Raw genomic sequence first — 13488 nt, forward strand, 5'->3', positions numbered from 1 at the left:
GTGATTAAGTCTCTATTTGGGCAGATCCTGATTTTTCAGGGCATGCCAAGTGCTGGGAGGCTGTCAGCTCTTCGTGGCAAGAACTGAACTCCTGTTTATCTTTGTACAACACCTAGCAAAACGGTGCTGTGGTCCAAACTGAGGCCTCTGGGCACTACTTCAGTACAAATAACAGGCATGCTTTGAAACTCAATGACAGAGGAAGGAAGTTGTCTGACTGTATCTGGCCATGCGCGTCAACAGCTGACAGACAGACATGATGGGGTATCTTCTTTCTCCCCTTCCCGTTCTCCTTTTCAATAACCAGCACTTGATTTTCATGGCTTCTGAGCACCCATATCTCCTTCTGGCTCCCACTGGAGTTTGGGTGCTGAGCCCTGCTGAAGATCAGGTCCGTAAGTTCTGGTGAAAGGCAGCATCTCTGGCTGCCCTGCAGCGATAGATTGTGGGCCTGAGGCTTCAATGCCAAACCTTTAATTGGCTTGTTCTTTGGGAAACTGCACATGCAGCAGTGTCTCCCTTCAAGTGCAGGAGATGGGTGGGTCCTCCAGGCAGCTGGCCCAAAAGTAGGCTACGTTACAGAAAGCTACAATATTATTAAAGCAATCCAAAGGCTTGAATAGTGAAAAGCATTTCCTACTGAAACCGGGATACACAGGGCTCGTGCTCTTCCCTCTTTTCCAAGAGCTGCTTTTCATTTTCTCTCGCAGGTTCTGTGGGGCATCTTGTTCAAAAATCCTGCAAGTCACCACACAGGCTTGAGTTGACTCTCCTGTTATTGATGGCGGCCCAGTGTTCTGTATGTCCAGCATCCTACTGTGTCTCCTTCCCTTTCCCCATCAAGCCTATCAGGTACAGAATTATGGAAGCTAGAAATGGGGGAGGAGTGCATGGAGACCTATTGGCGCAAAATCCAAAATGGGGGTGCAGAACGCTATATGGTGAACACCATCTAATGTAGGCATCTTCTCTCTCTCCTTCCCACTACTTTTCTTATATCGTTAACACCCGAACCTGTCGTAAAGTCAAAACCTTGCATTGTCTTTGTATTTCCTTTACAGCTGGTTCTACAAACTGGCACTGCCATCAGGGACTACAAGGAATCTGTTCAAGCAAAAGATGCCCCGGGCGGGGGGAAGCATGAAAGGATTAGAAAACCAGGATGAAAATAGAAATTAGGATTGTGCACATAACCGTTACATTTTCTTTGTGAGTCACATTGTTCGGGCAGCCGTTTGGCTGTTGGAGGTGTTAATGGAAAATCGGAAAACAACACATGATCAAAAGTACCCACCATGGATTACTGAACCTCTTTTTATTAATTCTTCCAGCTACTTCTGTCTTGCTTGGAAAGTGTGTGTGTGTGTGCGTGCGTGCACACACACTCCCTGTTCCGAGACCAAGAAAATATTTTTAAAACTCCATTTGGGAGAGTGGGACCTTTAAACCCATATAAGTTGACGTTTAGTTTCCAGAGATTGTAGAGGAAGTTGAAGTGTGTGGCCAAATGTATCACAGTGCCGCCACTTTTAGAAAATAATGGTAGATTGCAGCTTTATTGTAGTCAGCAATTCACTTCAGATTGTATAAGCTTCAGAACACACTCCTCAACCTCATTGTGTTTCCTCAAACCTATTTTAGATGTAGGAGAGGACAGTGTATTTTTGTTGAATTGAAAAGATATTACACAATCAGAGTATTATTGTTTTAAGTGAATTCTCCTCCTGATGTGAGATGGCATTTCACACCAACTTGCCTAAATTCTGCTAGAAGTCCTACCCTATTCTCTTACTTCACTGAGCAAAGTCACATTCATAAAGTGAGACTTCACAAATAGTTGCAAATGGTTTATGAAGGAGTAACACAGGACACCTAGATTCTATTCCCAGATCTGCTACTGTCTCATTATGTGACCGTGGGCAAGTCCCTTAACTTCTCTGTGCCTCATTTTCCCAGTTCTGCCAAAAAGTGTCTACAAAGTTGGATCGGTATTCAAAGTGCAACAAGACCCTTGTATGCAATGCACTATGCAAGGGGAAAACGTTGCATAAAGGTCTTCAGTGCACAGAAGTAAAACTTCTCCATTCAGTATTTCTGCGGTATGCTTGCATCTTTGAGCAGGATTCTGTTTTTTTGAGCCACTGGGTGAGATTTTTAAGAGGGCTCCAAAGGCTTCTCACCTCAATCACAATTCCAGTGTGGCTGACAGCGGTGTCTCCCATGACAGGTTACACTCTAGCTGCTAACCTAGTTTAGAGTCAATTAAGTCCCTAAAAGATTGTTAGCTCCTCTCTCCCCTCCCACTGTCAACCATGTCTGTTTCATGAATTCACATAACCCTTCTTATACCTCTTAGACCAGTGGTGGGCAACTTGTGGCCCACAGACCACACGAGGCCCGCCAGGGTAATCCGCTGGCGGGACAGGCCGCGAGGCAGTTTGTTTACAATGACCGTCTGCAGTCACAGCCGTCCGCCTGCATTATCTCCAGCAGTGCTGTGGCTAAGGGAAAAGGATGTTGAAACTGACTGGAATTAAATTCTATCAACATCTTTAAATATGAACATCCTCAAACTACCCACTGTGAAAAAAAGTCCTCAGTCCCCTGTCTTCTGAAAACTATTCTGATGCTCAGGAGGATGTTACTCAAATTGCCCCTTAGTTCATTTTCAAGAGGCACATTTTAAATCTGTTAATCTTCCTATAGCATTTACTAAGCACTGGTAGTCAGGCAACAGGAATCTTTTTGCACAAAAGATATCCTGTTCAGTATCCCAGTGTAGCTTCAGTATCCCAGTGTAGCTAGCTACAACAGTTATTTGAAATACCTTAGACAAATTCAGAATCCAAGGCAAATAAATGTACAATGCCGGAAATAGTTCTTTAGCCATTCCACTAATTTCTTGGGGCCCATTTCTCTGAACATTTTGTCCCATTTCTTGAACTTCTTAATTAAAAAATAATACCCTATTTTCAGAGGAAACTGGCCTCTTTGAGAGGTGAAAGCTTTCATGTGTTGATTTGCAAACAGCCATTTTATCAATCTTACTGGAAAAGAAACCGGTCCAGGAACACCTACCAATTTATCCCTCCTGTAACTCTAAGTCGAGTTCCATGTCTGTACACTCTTTCTTCCCCTTAGTACTCAACAGGAGAGTCCCTTATCACTTATGTAGAACATGACCAAATCAAGATAAAACCAAATTCCCCCTTAAGCAAAACCAAGCTAAGTGAAAGAAAACCTACTCAATACTTCTCCTGAGCAGTGCTGATAATGACATTGGCAGTGCAAGAGGGTGGCTGTGATTCAGAGAAAAACGTTGTTTCCACTGGACTCTAAAACTTGTAATATAATAAAATCTGTGTTCCTTTCAGTCTATTTTCTTCTTTACAGTTTCAGAAATTCTTACTCACTTCCTGTTTCTTTTTTTCTACTAATTTAATTAGCCTTGCGATATAGATTAGCAGTAGATGCTAGTGAATGAAAGCTGCGACTGAGTTTCCATTATAAACGCAGCTTTGGCCACCTCTCTATAACCTGGTGTTAATAACACTGGGGATTTTTTAGAACTTTCCCTGGTATAGACAGGGCTTTTCTTGTTATACCTTCTTCCTGTATTCGTCTCATCACCCAGGACTTTCGACCCCCTTTGCATATTACTCAACAACCACTTTTTATGTTGGTCGCCTGGACGTGTCTGAGGGTCAGAGAGGGCGGGAACTTGACTGAGGGCGCAGTGAAAGAAAGACGTTGAAAAGAGTTGACTTTGTATAGAAACAAGCCAGCCTTTTAGTGGTCGGGTTGTGCCCCCCTCTCTGTACCTAGAGGGACTCACTGTATGTGGATCACCCCATTTCCACCTGGACAAGGGGTACAGTTCCCTCTAGGGCTCTCTTTCTTCCCCCCCCTGCGCCCCCCCCCGATGGTGCCCCCTTTTCTGAGATCTGTGCTAGAGGAAAGTAAGGAGTGGAGAGCCTGGGGAGAATGTGGGGAGGGATTCATACTATACTAGCCTGATAGAACTTACCTGCGGAAAATAGAATGACCCTCTTCTGCATAGCCCCCTCCTTGGACCTTCCACAGGCCAGGAGGTTCAACAGTTAGGACAGCACCACTGGAGCCGTGCTACCAGGAGACCATGGAGGTGCTGGGGAAGGGGGTGCAGCTGTAAAGGGGTCCACCCTGATTCCTGAGAGGGGGATTGGGAGTAGGCTGAAACATATTTGACACTCCTTCCACTCCGACCCCTCCCAAACTCTATGGAAAACCTTCCCAATGGGATGATATGGGTTGAGCCTAATGGAGATTTATTCCCCAAAGCAGCATCTTGGAGCCTCCTACATTAAATCTGGTGCACAGGTAGGTAGGGAATGGATTACACACAGATACACACCCTAATCTTCTCTTAGTCCTGGTTCAGCACTTATCATGTATGGACAGTGACTTGCTAAAATAATTCAGAACGCCACTGCTTTGATGCTTCCTTTCACAGAGGTCTCTAGTGTCCAGCCAAACTCGCAGTGCATGGGCACAGAGGATGTGAGGCAGCTGCTATTATTTTGGCATTTGTTAGGGTTCAGAGAAAAAGAAGTGCAGACCTGTGGAGTATGTGGGCAAATACTGCCTGAAACGATTATTATAAATGGAAACCTGTTCCGTCATCCGTGACCGGATCCAAGAGAGAGAATTAGCCACGTGGTTTTAGCAGGAAATAGGATGGACGTTTTCTTTCTTTCAGTAACAAAACTCATCAAACCGTTACTCCCTTTTTTTCTTTAATTTATTAACACAAGGAATTAACTTCTCTGAAGAGTAACATCTCTATATAATCTTTACTGCTGCTCTAATGTGTAAATATTTGTCTTGAAAATGACAGTGATAAGTCAGAGCAAAGGACAGAAGAATCTTCTTTCTGACTCACTGCATGGTCTTGTCCAAGCCCTTGAACCTCTCTGCACCTCTGCTTTCCCTGTCTGTAAAGTGGGGATAAGAATACTAACCCGCCTTAGAAGGAAAATAAGGCCTATGTATTAAAGTTTTAAATCTCTCTGCTGTCCTTGGAAGGAGCTATTTTAAATGTTTATGAGGGTGAAAGTATGGCCTTATTTAAGTCAATAACAAAATTCTCATTGACTTCAGTGGGGTCAGGATTTCACCCAGAGCTTTTGCATACATGTGAATTTTGTATGTATAGAATGACACACATAGTTGTTTACATAAAAGTGGTCTTGCACAATCGGAGGCTGACCTGAGCCTGGTTGAAAGCTTGGCCCTAAATCAATGTATCCTGTTCATAAGGGCTTGCCTGCCTCTGATGCCAGCTGCCTCATTATCTCGCTGCTTCCGGAGCAATCATAAAATATCGTTTCAGATGCTCTCTTCAAAGAGTGTTTCATTAAAACCAGAGGTGATGAGTGATCCTCCACTGGTTTTGATGCCAGTCTAGGTAACATCCAAAAGATCAGGTGCACATCCCAAACCTTCTGGGTTGGAAAATGAGCTGTGAACCTTTAAAAAGTGAGGTTTTCTTACAAGGTGCCTTGTATTTCTGGATTGGATCTGGTGCTTGGACCACCTTTCTTCTGATACTGTGATTGAGCCACCTCCAATCCTGGCAAATACCTAAGAGTGCATGAAATTTATGAAGAAAAGTTTTTAAAACTCAGCAAGAACACACATTTGGGATATGGTTCAGAATCTAGATTGTGGTCTAGATCAGTTCTTTGTATCATCTGAACTGCCCCAGAAACTGATTTAAACAAGGAATTCAAATGACAATATCAAGAGAATTTGGATGAAATGGTAGTCAAAGTAAAAGAAACAAAGCATTAGAGGAATCCATTTCACCAAGACTTCCTTTGACTCTGAATTAATATGCTTAACTTTAAGTCTCACTAAAAACGTTTTTAGTTTCAGCCCAGTTTACCATAGCATGTATGATCTGTGTATTCTTTACCAATTTGTAAAACAAGAAAGTGTAGTTGGATTACTATCTTCTAAATAATTTAGCCCTCCCACCCTCACTCCCTTTTATTGTATGGTATGTAATACACATAATGACTAAAGCTTATGGATAGTAATAGAATTGTTCTGACTTGCAGATTGTATCCAACTGAAAGCAAAGGTCTTACTGGAAAATACTCTTCTGAAAACCACCCTGTACCTTTGTACCTTATAGATTTAGGGTTTTTTTTAATTAGTTCAGCAAAATAGAGGTATATTTTCCATACTTACCTTGTTTCCCTACAGCGGTGGAGTATTGGCGATCAGAAATAAATGGTATAGCAGAAAAGAACAGTTATTGGTATCTATTCTGTATATGGGAACAATAATTGTAAAATAAGGAAATGCATTTTAAATCGTCACATTTCAAATGCATCGCAAATATCATGTGGCAAAGCTGGTTCTGCTTAAAAGCTGAATACTTGCGCCACCTGATACTTGGAAAGAGTAATGATCATTGGTAACGGTATGAATATTAACCCAAATCACTGTCTTCTTTTTAAACAAAATGTAAACCTTTTGTGGATGAAATGCTCAATGGACATAGTATTTGAAATGCTCCTAGCAGCTTTCAGAAAGTTTGTTCCTTTCAATGTCTGGTTCAATTTGATTTTAAATTCTAAAGAACCAGGTCTTCATTCAAATGAGGACTAAATCTTGGCTCTGGTGCTCCTGGAGCCTAGATAAATGAAATGGCTTGCCAGTTGAAAGTCACTCAAATGGGGAGCTGCTGGTCAGAATGCCAATGAGTTATCTATCTTCTGCCTTGTCACATAGGGAACAGTTACTAACCAGATTAGATTTTCATACATTTCAGACACTTTCACTTCCTAACACCTTCGTGGGCAGACAGAATTGCAGGCATGACCAAATTTGCACGTGGTTGTTTTTAACCAGGAAGGGAGTAGTTGTTCCTCTTAGCAAGTAGGCAATTTCTTTACAATAGTGGCACCCACACTTGGCAATGCTAAGGGTCCCATTCGCTCTTGGCACACTGTCAAAGTATTACACCAAATTTGTTCACAAATTTAGACAAAAAGTCAAAATAGCTGTGTGTGAAGCTATAACTCTGTGCACTTCTGTCATCTGGGGTACACTGTATAGGCTGTGTTTTTTTGTAGTCCACAAGCTTTGGGAGGCACTTTGGGCTCCTGTGTTTGATTTAATGTAACACTATGATCCATTATGAAACTGTTGTTCAAGGAGAGAACTGGTTTAAGAGGGCAGACTAGTGATAGAAACTTGAATGCACTACTTGATAAGTGATTTCATTTGACCCTAAAATCCATTTCCAGAAATTTGTTAATCTGTAAATATATATCTATATAGTTGCAGAGTGATCACACACTGATCCCAAAACCGGCAATGTCTGTCTAGACAGAAAATATAGAGAAACAGGTTGTCACTTAAATGTGGTGTCTGAACCTGTTAGTTTGAAATGTATTCAGGAGTGAAAATTATGCTAAATTAAATTAAAGTGACCTTACTTTCTATTTGGAAGCCAAATTTGTCCATCTCATAAAGCCTGGTGCATTCATAACACCTCCCTGGGGGGAAATTACAGACAGAAATGGAATGAGGTCTCTTCTAATTGAAAAATGACAATGATTAGGAAGCCAAATACAAAACGAGTGGGGTTTTTTTCTTGGTTTTTTTTTTTTTTTTTTTAGGACACCAGCAGAATTATAAATGATATTCTTTGCAGTCCTGTCACCTCCCCCCCCCACCCCATCCCTTTTTATTTGCACAGTGGCTGAATTGCATGGTTATTAGATATTTTAGGGTTTATTAATTAGTTTGACTCTAGCTATTTGAATGAAATTTTACTATATAGATCCTGCTTTCCAGGGAGTTTTCACTAGTTTTGAAAATGAAGCACATGAATACAAGTTAAAACAGAAAAAGGGGTTGGTATAAACTTCGATGCTTCAAGTAGATCTGGCCCTTTTGACGCTTGAAAAGAGCAAATTGTGTGGGATATTTTTGTTTTGTTTTGTTTTTCAAAAGGGCGCATGAATGTTCTTCCTATTGTGATACAGCACATCTCAAAATATCTGACTTAGCCACAGACTCAGATGCTGTGCTGCTCACTGCAGGCTAGAGTTTGGGGGCAGAATGAGACTTGCAGGCATCTCACTGATGCAATCCCCATAGGTAGCAGCTGTGATGGGCGCAATAATGTCCAGACACTTGTGGCTGGTGGTGTCTCTATCACCCTGTCATCTAGACCTGCGCTGAAAGTTGCTGATGCATTGCCCGCATGAGAGGCACATTGATGGCAATGCAACGGTGAGAAATCTTTATTTATAAAACTTAGGAGATCCCTCATAGATAGCACCTGGCTGAGATGCACAAAAGTCTCTAAGTTCAGATTCTGATTGCTAGTCCAGTAAAAATCTAGAGTCACTCTTAGTGATTTTTAGGTGCTTAGGAGCCATTTGCTCCCCCATGCAGGCGAAGAGAAATGATCAAGGACATGGGCATAGACATAGGCGCAGGACAGCTGATCCACAGCAGGCGGGAGGTGCTGGGGAGGAGGGGGAGGCTGAGCACCCACTGTTTGTTTTGGGCTTTTTTTGTTTCTTTGTGTTTTCCTGTGGGTGCTCCAGCCCCGGGACACCCACAGAGTGAGCACCGATGGGATATGAAGAAACAATAGCTGAAATGAGACCTATGATACTGCAAAAAATCTGCTTGTAGGATGTTGAGATTACAAAAGTAATTTCCCTCCCAATTAAGAAATTTAAAGTTCTAATTTTTTTTCTAATGTTAGCTTTCCCACACAGCACATATTGTTAAACTAAATTATAAATTTAAACAGCCTAATTCATAATCAAAAGTAGTGAGTGCTATGCGATACACTGTAGAACCAATCCATTTCATCATGTCACCTGCACTCTGCCCACTAATCTACCTCATTTGAGTATTCACTTCTAATATTCCGAACAGCTGCCTTTAAAAGAAAAAGAAAAAACCTTCCCAGAAAGAAATATTTCCTCTTATCTAATAATCATACCATGTTCGAATAATAGCTTTTGGCACCTACGTTGTAATCAGCCAATTAAATTAGTGGCAGACGAGGCAACGTTTGGAACTGGACCAGGGATAGAGTAACAACCTATGTTCCTGACCCTTACACCAACCTTCCCCACGGGGAAAACATCCTTTGTTCAATTCCAGACTCTCCAGTCACGATACTTTTGTGTATGCAAACGCTATTTTATGCAGCTTTTAGAGGATTATAAAACTTGAGGTTGGACTCATGGTAACTAAGAGTTTTACAGGTGGGAGGGATATGAAAAACACTCCCAGATGGCTTTAGCTTTACTTATACCAACAAAATTCCTTAAGCAGTTTAGCAAGACTTGGCTAATTGATGAGTCTCGCACCCATCGTGTGAGAACTTTTTCTTTATAACCAGCTAGTCTTGTTTTTCTTTAGACAGTCTTCAGAATCTTTTGGAGTAGAACCATATCCCTTTCTTAGGTTTTATGAGCCATTTGGTCACTGATATCATTCCTTTCTCTTTCTTTCTAGTCACCAAAACATGTGTCACACTTCATCACTGGCAAAGTTGACTTGCCTCTTTAAAATCCAGCTTTGTGTAAATTATGTGGCAAGCAAAGCATTCCATAATGTGGGACGGTGGTTTATCGAGCTGATATTCTCTGTTACAAATATGTAGGAGAAAAAAGAGGGCTCATCATTATAAAGGTGTGCTGTTGTCTGTGCCCTTCTGCTTTAAAGAGCTGTCATACATCTGCTGAAATGGAGTCACTGAGTAACTTGGGCATTTTGACAAGGGCAGGGTCATTAGAAATGGAATGTTCTTCAGAAGTGCACTGTCTAGACTTTGTGCCAAGCCTTAGTTACAGAAAACACACAGGACTTTTGCTGGGATAGCTCAGAGAGAGCATAAAGAGTTCAGATTGGAGAGGCAGACCAGAACTGCAGCCTGAGTAGCAGACAGTCTTTGTGTCTACTGCAGTTTTAGTTGCTATCTGTACTTTGGCAGATTTTTTGAAATGAGTGTATGGCAAACTCTTGTGAATCCAAGTGCATGTATAATCCCTAGCATGGTACAGGTGCATTCTGAATACCATATTGCTACAGTACCCAGTCATCTTATGTGATCTCCATTTTTCGTCCTGAATAATTGAATGAGGTTCCTTCTCCAGATTTCACATGATTGGTGTCATCTTATAGGGAAAGTAGGGGGGGTGATGAGGATATTTGCTGGAAAGTATATTACACGGTAGCTGGATGTTGAGAGTTTCTAATTAGAACTGATGGAATATGGGAGTTTAGAAAGGCACCTGAGTTTGAAAGGGGTTGTTGCAATATGCTGCCATCTCTTGTAGTCTGGCCACCCAAAGGAAAGTGAACTGGGACACCTCCCCAGTTAGGTCTGTCTCTCCAAACAGCAGCCATTTACAACAGGCCTTTGGATCTGAATAAACATCTCCAGGGAACCTTCTTTTTTTAAAGGGCATTTGGTGTTTCCCAGTGGGCAGAGGACCACAATAGCCCCATTAGGAAACAGAATCTCTCCTCCCAGTTCAGTCTGGCCTTCTGCAATTCTGGTACTCTCGTCTCTCTAAAGAAACACAGACTAGCCCAAAAATGCAGGTCTCCTGCTGCCCGGAAGACATAGATGGCAACTATGGGAACCCCCTCTATCCTGCAGACAGGCAGCCATAAATCTGGTTAGTAAAACAAAACAAAAAAAAACCTTGCTCCTATATGAACCTCCTCCTTGTCAGGCGAGGCTGAGGCCTGTGCAGTGCGTGATAGGACTGCCAAATGCAGTCTGCCCTAACTCCACCCTCAAGGCAGCCTGCCTGTCTGCCAAGTGCTTAGAGCTGTCTAGGAAGCAACCAAGCATGCCCAGGGCGATAGCAGTTAACACAAGGACAAGGGGATTGTCTCCCTGTCAGGGTTCCTGTTACCTTTAACCTCTCATGGTTGGAAGGAAACAAAAGGACTCCGGGTATTGGTTTAAAGCCTCTCATCCTTTTGGTCATGCAGGGAGACTTTCTACAAAGGGCCCTTGAATGTTAATGGCAGATATTTAAATGAGGCGGAGGGCCTGTGTGACTGTTTCCCTTCATGGCATTGTGTGGCTTTTTGACATGTATCTCATTGAGGTAGAAAGTGCAGAGCTGCCTTTTCTCTGGAGTGGATTTAAAGACCTCTGTTTATTACGGGCCCCAAAAGAAGCCCCAGCGACAGGCTGCAGCTGTGAACGTGGGTGTTGGGGGACAATATGTGCACTGTATGTTATCCATTCAGTGGAGAGCATTACATCTAGATTCTTGAGACTTTGAAAGGCTCTGGAGGGGAGAGAGAACTCTTTGCTGTCGCTGGGTAAATTTCTCCCGCCATCTCCTTTCCAGCCCTTTTCCATATCCAAGAAGCTCATGCTTGGAAGTTATAGCTTTGTAAAAGTTTGAGAAGGGAGTGTTGGGGGTGGGGGGAATCTAGCAATATAATGCACACATTTTTCTCCAGGGAAGCCTTACCTGAAGTTTTCCCTATGCAGTTGCATTACAAAAAATAAGAAGATTTATAAGAATTCTTAATAGTTTTTTTGGGGCGGGAAATCTATTAGAATTAATCATGTGGGGGTTGTGCCTGGAAGAGATGATTAACTCGCTTTAAACATCCTTCTCTCTCTAGAACCACACATCTCAATCCCAGCGGGGTCAAATAGCCCTTCCTTCTCCCACAGAGTATGCTGCCTGTGTGGTTTTCAGATTAAACCTTAAAAGAGAGCGGTTCTTGGTAGTTGGCATGCTGTGCCCCTCACGATGACATGTGGGCACCTGGTCTGCTTTACTGTTGAAGATCCCATGGCTCCCTTTTTAAGAGAGTGGGGTTTGTCCCTGGGCCTTAGCTAAAACTCCCATTCATCACTGTTTGTGCAGGGTACTGTGAACTGATTTTTCCACTCAGTTGCCTCCTTCCACCCCAGAGGCAGTTGTACTTTCAGTGGTGCTGTAGGTAGCTGGGCTCCAATCCTGAAAAGACCTGCTCTCACGCTTAAATTTAAGCACCCAAGTATTCCCAATGACCACAAGACATACCAAAGTCTTTGAAGGTTGTAAGCACAGTCAGTAGTGTTTTGGGGTGCTTTGGGATGAAAGGTGCTATGGGAAATGTAATATTAAGACTGGTTTGGTGGCAGATACCCCTGCTGCTGCTAAGCAGAGTTAATTCCAAGGTAACTGGCCAGAATTGCCACCTGGACTGTTTTGCTTGACATTTTATTTGCTTTTACTTCACTGCTGCCAGAAGGAAAATGCTCCATTAAAAATATCTGCCTGAGTCAGCAGAAGCCATCCCATCAGATACAGATGTTACTGTGATGCTGTTCTGTTTAGGCGCTCTTACATTTTAATGCAAATTACAGTATCTGTGATAGCGGAGGGCACAGCTTTTGAAAAAGTGGTTTCTTTGGCTTTTCTTGTGGAGGAACAGGTTCTATCTAAGTTGTCTGCACTGTTGGCTTTGCTTTTCCTCCCTTCTTTCCCTTGAAATGGCCCCAGTCTTTACAAATATTGCTGGGGGGAAAACAACTTTCCTGAGATTCCTTCTGCTAATGTAGCCCAGATAGAAAAGCACCAGAGAACAGGTGAGCATCTGTGTTCGGCTGACAGTTAGAGTAACTTCTTGGCCAGCTGTCAGGGAGCTGAGTTGCTCAGGGTGGCTTCCAGGCTCTCCCTGGATGCTGAATACATCTTCTCGGAACTAGGATTGCATGGACATATCGGTCAAACTGTTACATGCTATCTCCGATATCTTCTAGTTCCAGCCAATGCATGCTACAGTCCAAGTGAGGAACAATTTCCTTTGACTTTAGGAGTCATTCCACACCAGTTGCTGTCTAGTGTCCGTCTCTTGGAGACACACTGAAGTTAACTGGTAACCTGTTGAGGCTCTTTGTGCCAGTTCACACCATTCAAGCCCCCACTGTCAGCTAGCTGTGCTGAGCACTGAACTGAATGACATCTGGAGATCTGGTATATTGATGTGGTGGGGAGGGGTGCAGTCAGTGTAGATTCAATGTCTGTCCTCTCATGAAAAGCACAAAGTCTGATCCACTGTGTGTGTTTTTTTGGCAGATTAACTGGACCTAGAGAGAGAGACTTGTAGTGTGGATGGGACTGGGAATCGATTCCAAAGTGTTGCAGGCTTGCTGTGACCCCTTGAGCAGGTCTCTATTTATAAACGTGTAAAACAGGGATAATACTCACCCAACTCACAAGGCTGTTAAGGCCTAAATTTAATACAGATCCTCATCTGAATAAGGCCATGTAAATGTTAAGTGTACTGCAAAACCAAACATTTTTTAAAATTGTTTAATTAAGACCGGAAGTATTTGAGGCGTGCCTTCATTAAATAGGGTGACGAGGCATTCAGCACAGAAGTAAAACTTGGACAGCCTGGTTAGTGGAGGCATCTAGCAAACATTTCTGGTAGAGA

General features: G+C 42.6%; 1 protein-coding gene across 5 annotated transcripts in view; it reads left to right on the forward strand.

The window, feature by feature from the left end:
• PMEPA1 (prostate transmembrane protein, androgen induced 1) overlaps positions 1 to 13488 on the forward strand; it is a 67433-nt gene that overhangs the window by 41642 nt on the left and 12303 nt on the right. The window contains exon 1 of one of the 5 annotated variants that reach the window (XM_073309259.1): positions 13142 to 13219. The exons of the other annotated variants lie outside the window; for them this stretch is intronic. The gene's annotated coding sequence lies outside the window, so the exon portion shown is untranslated. Of the gene's footprint in view, positions 1 to 13141; positions 13220 to 13488 lie in introns of those variants that run through there. 5 annotated transcript variants of the gene reach the window in all.

The sequence above is a fragment of the Lepidochelys kempii genome, chromosome 13 (assembly GCF_965140265.1).
Source record: "Lepidochelys kempii isolate rLepKem1 chromosome 13, rLepKem1.hap2, whole genome shotgun sequence".
Taxonomy (NCBI): Eukaryota; Metazoa; Chordata; order Testudines; family Cheloniidae; genus Lepidochelys; species Lepidochelys kempii.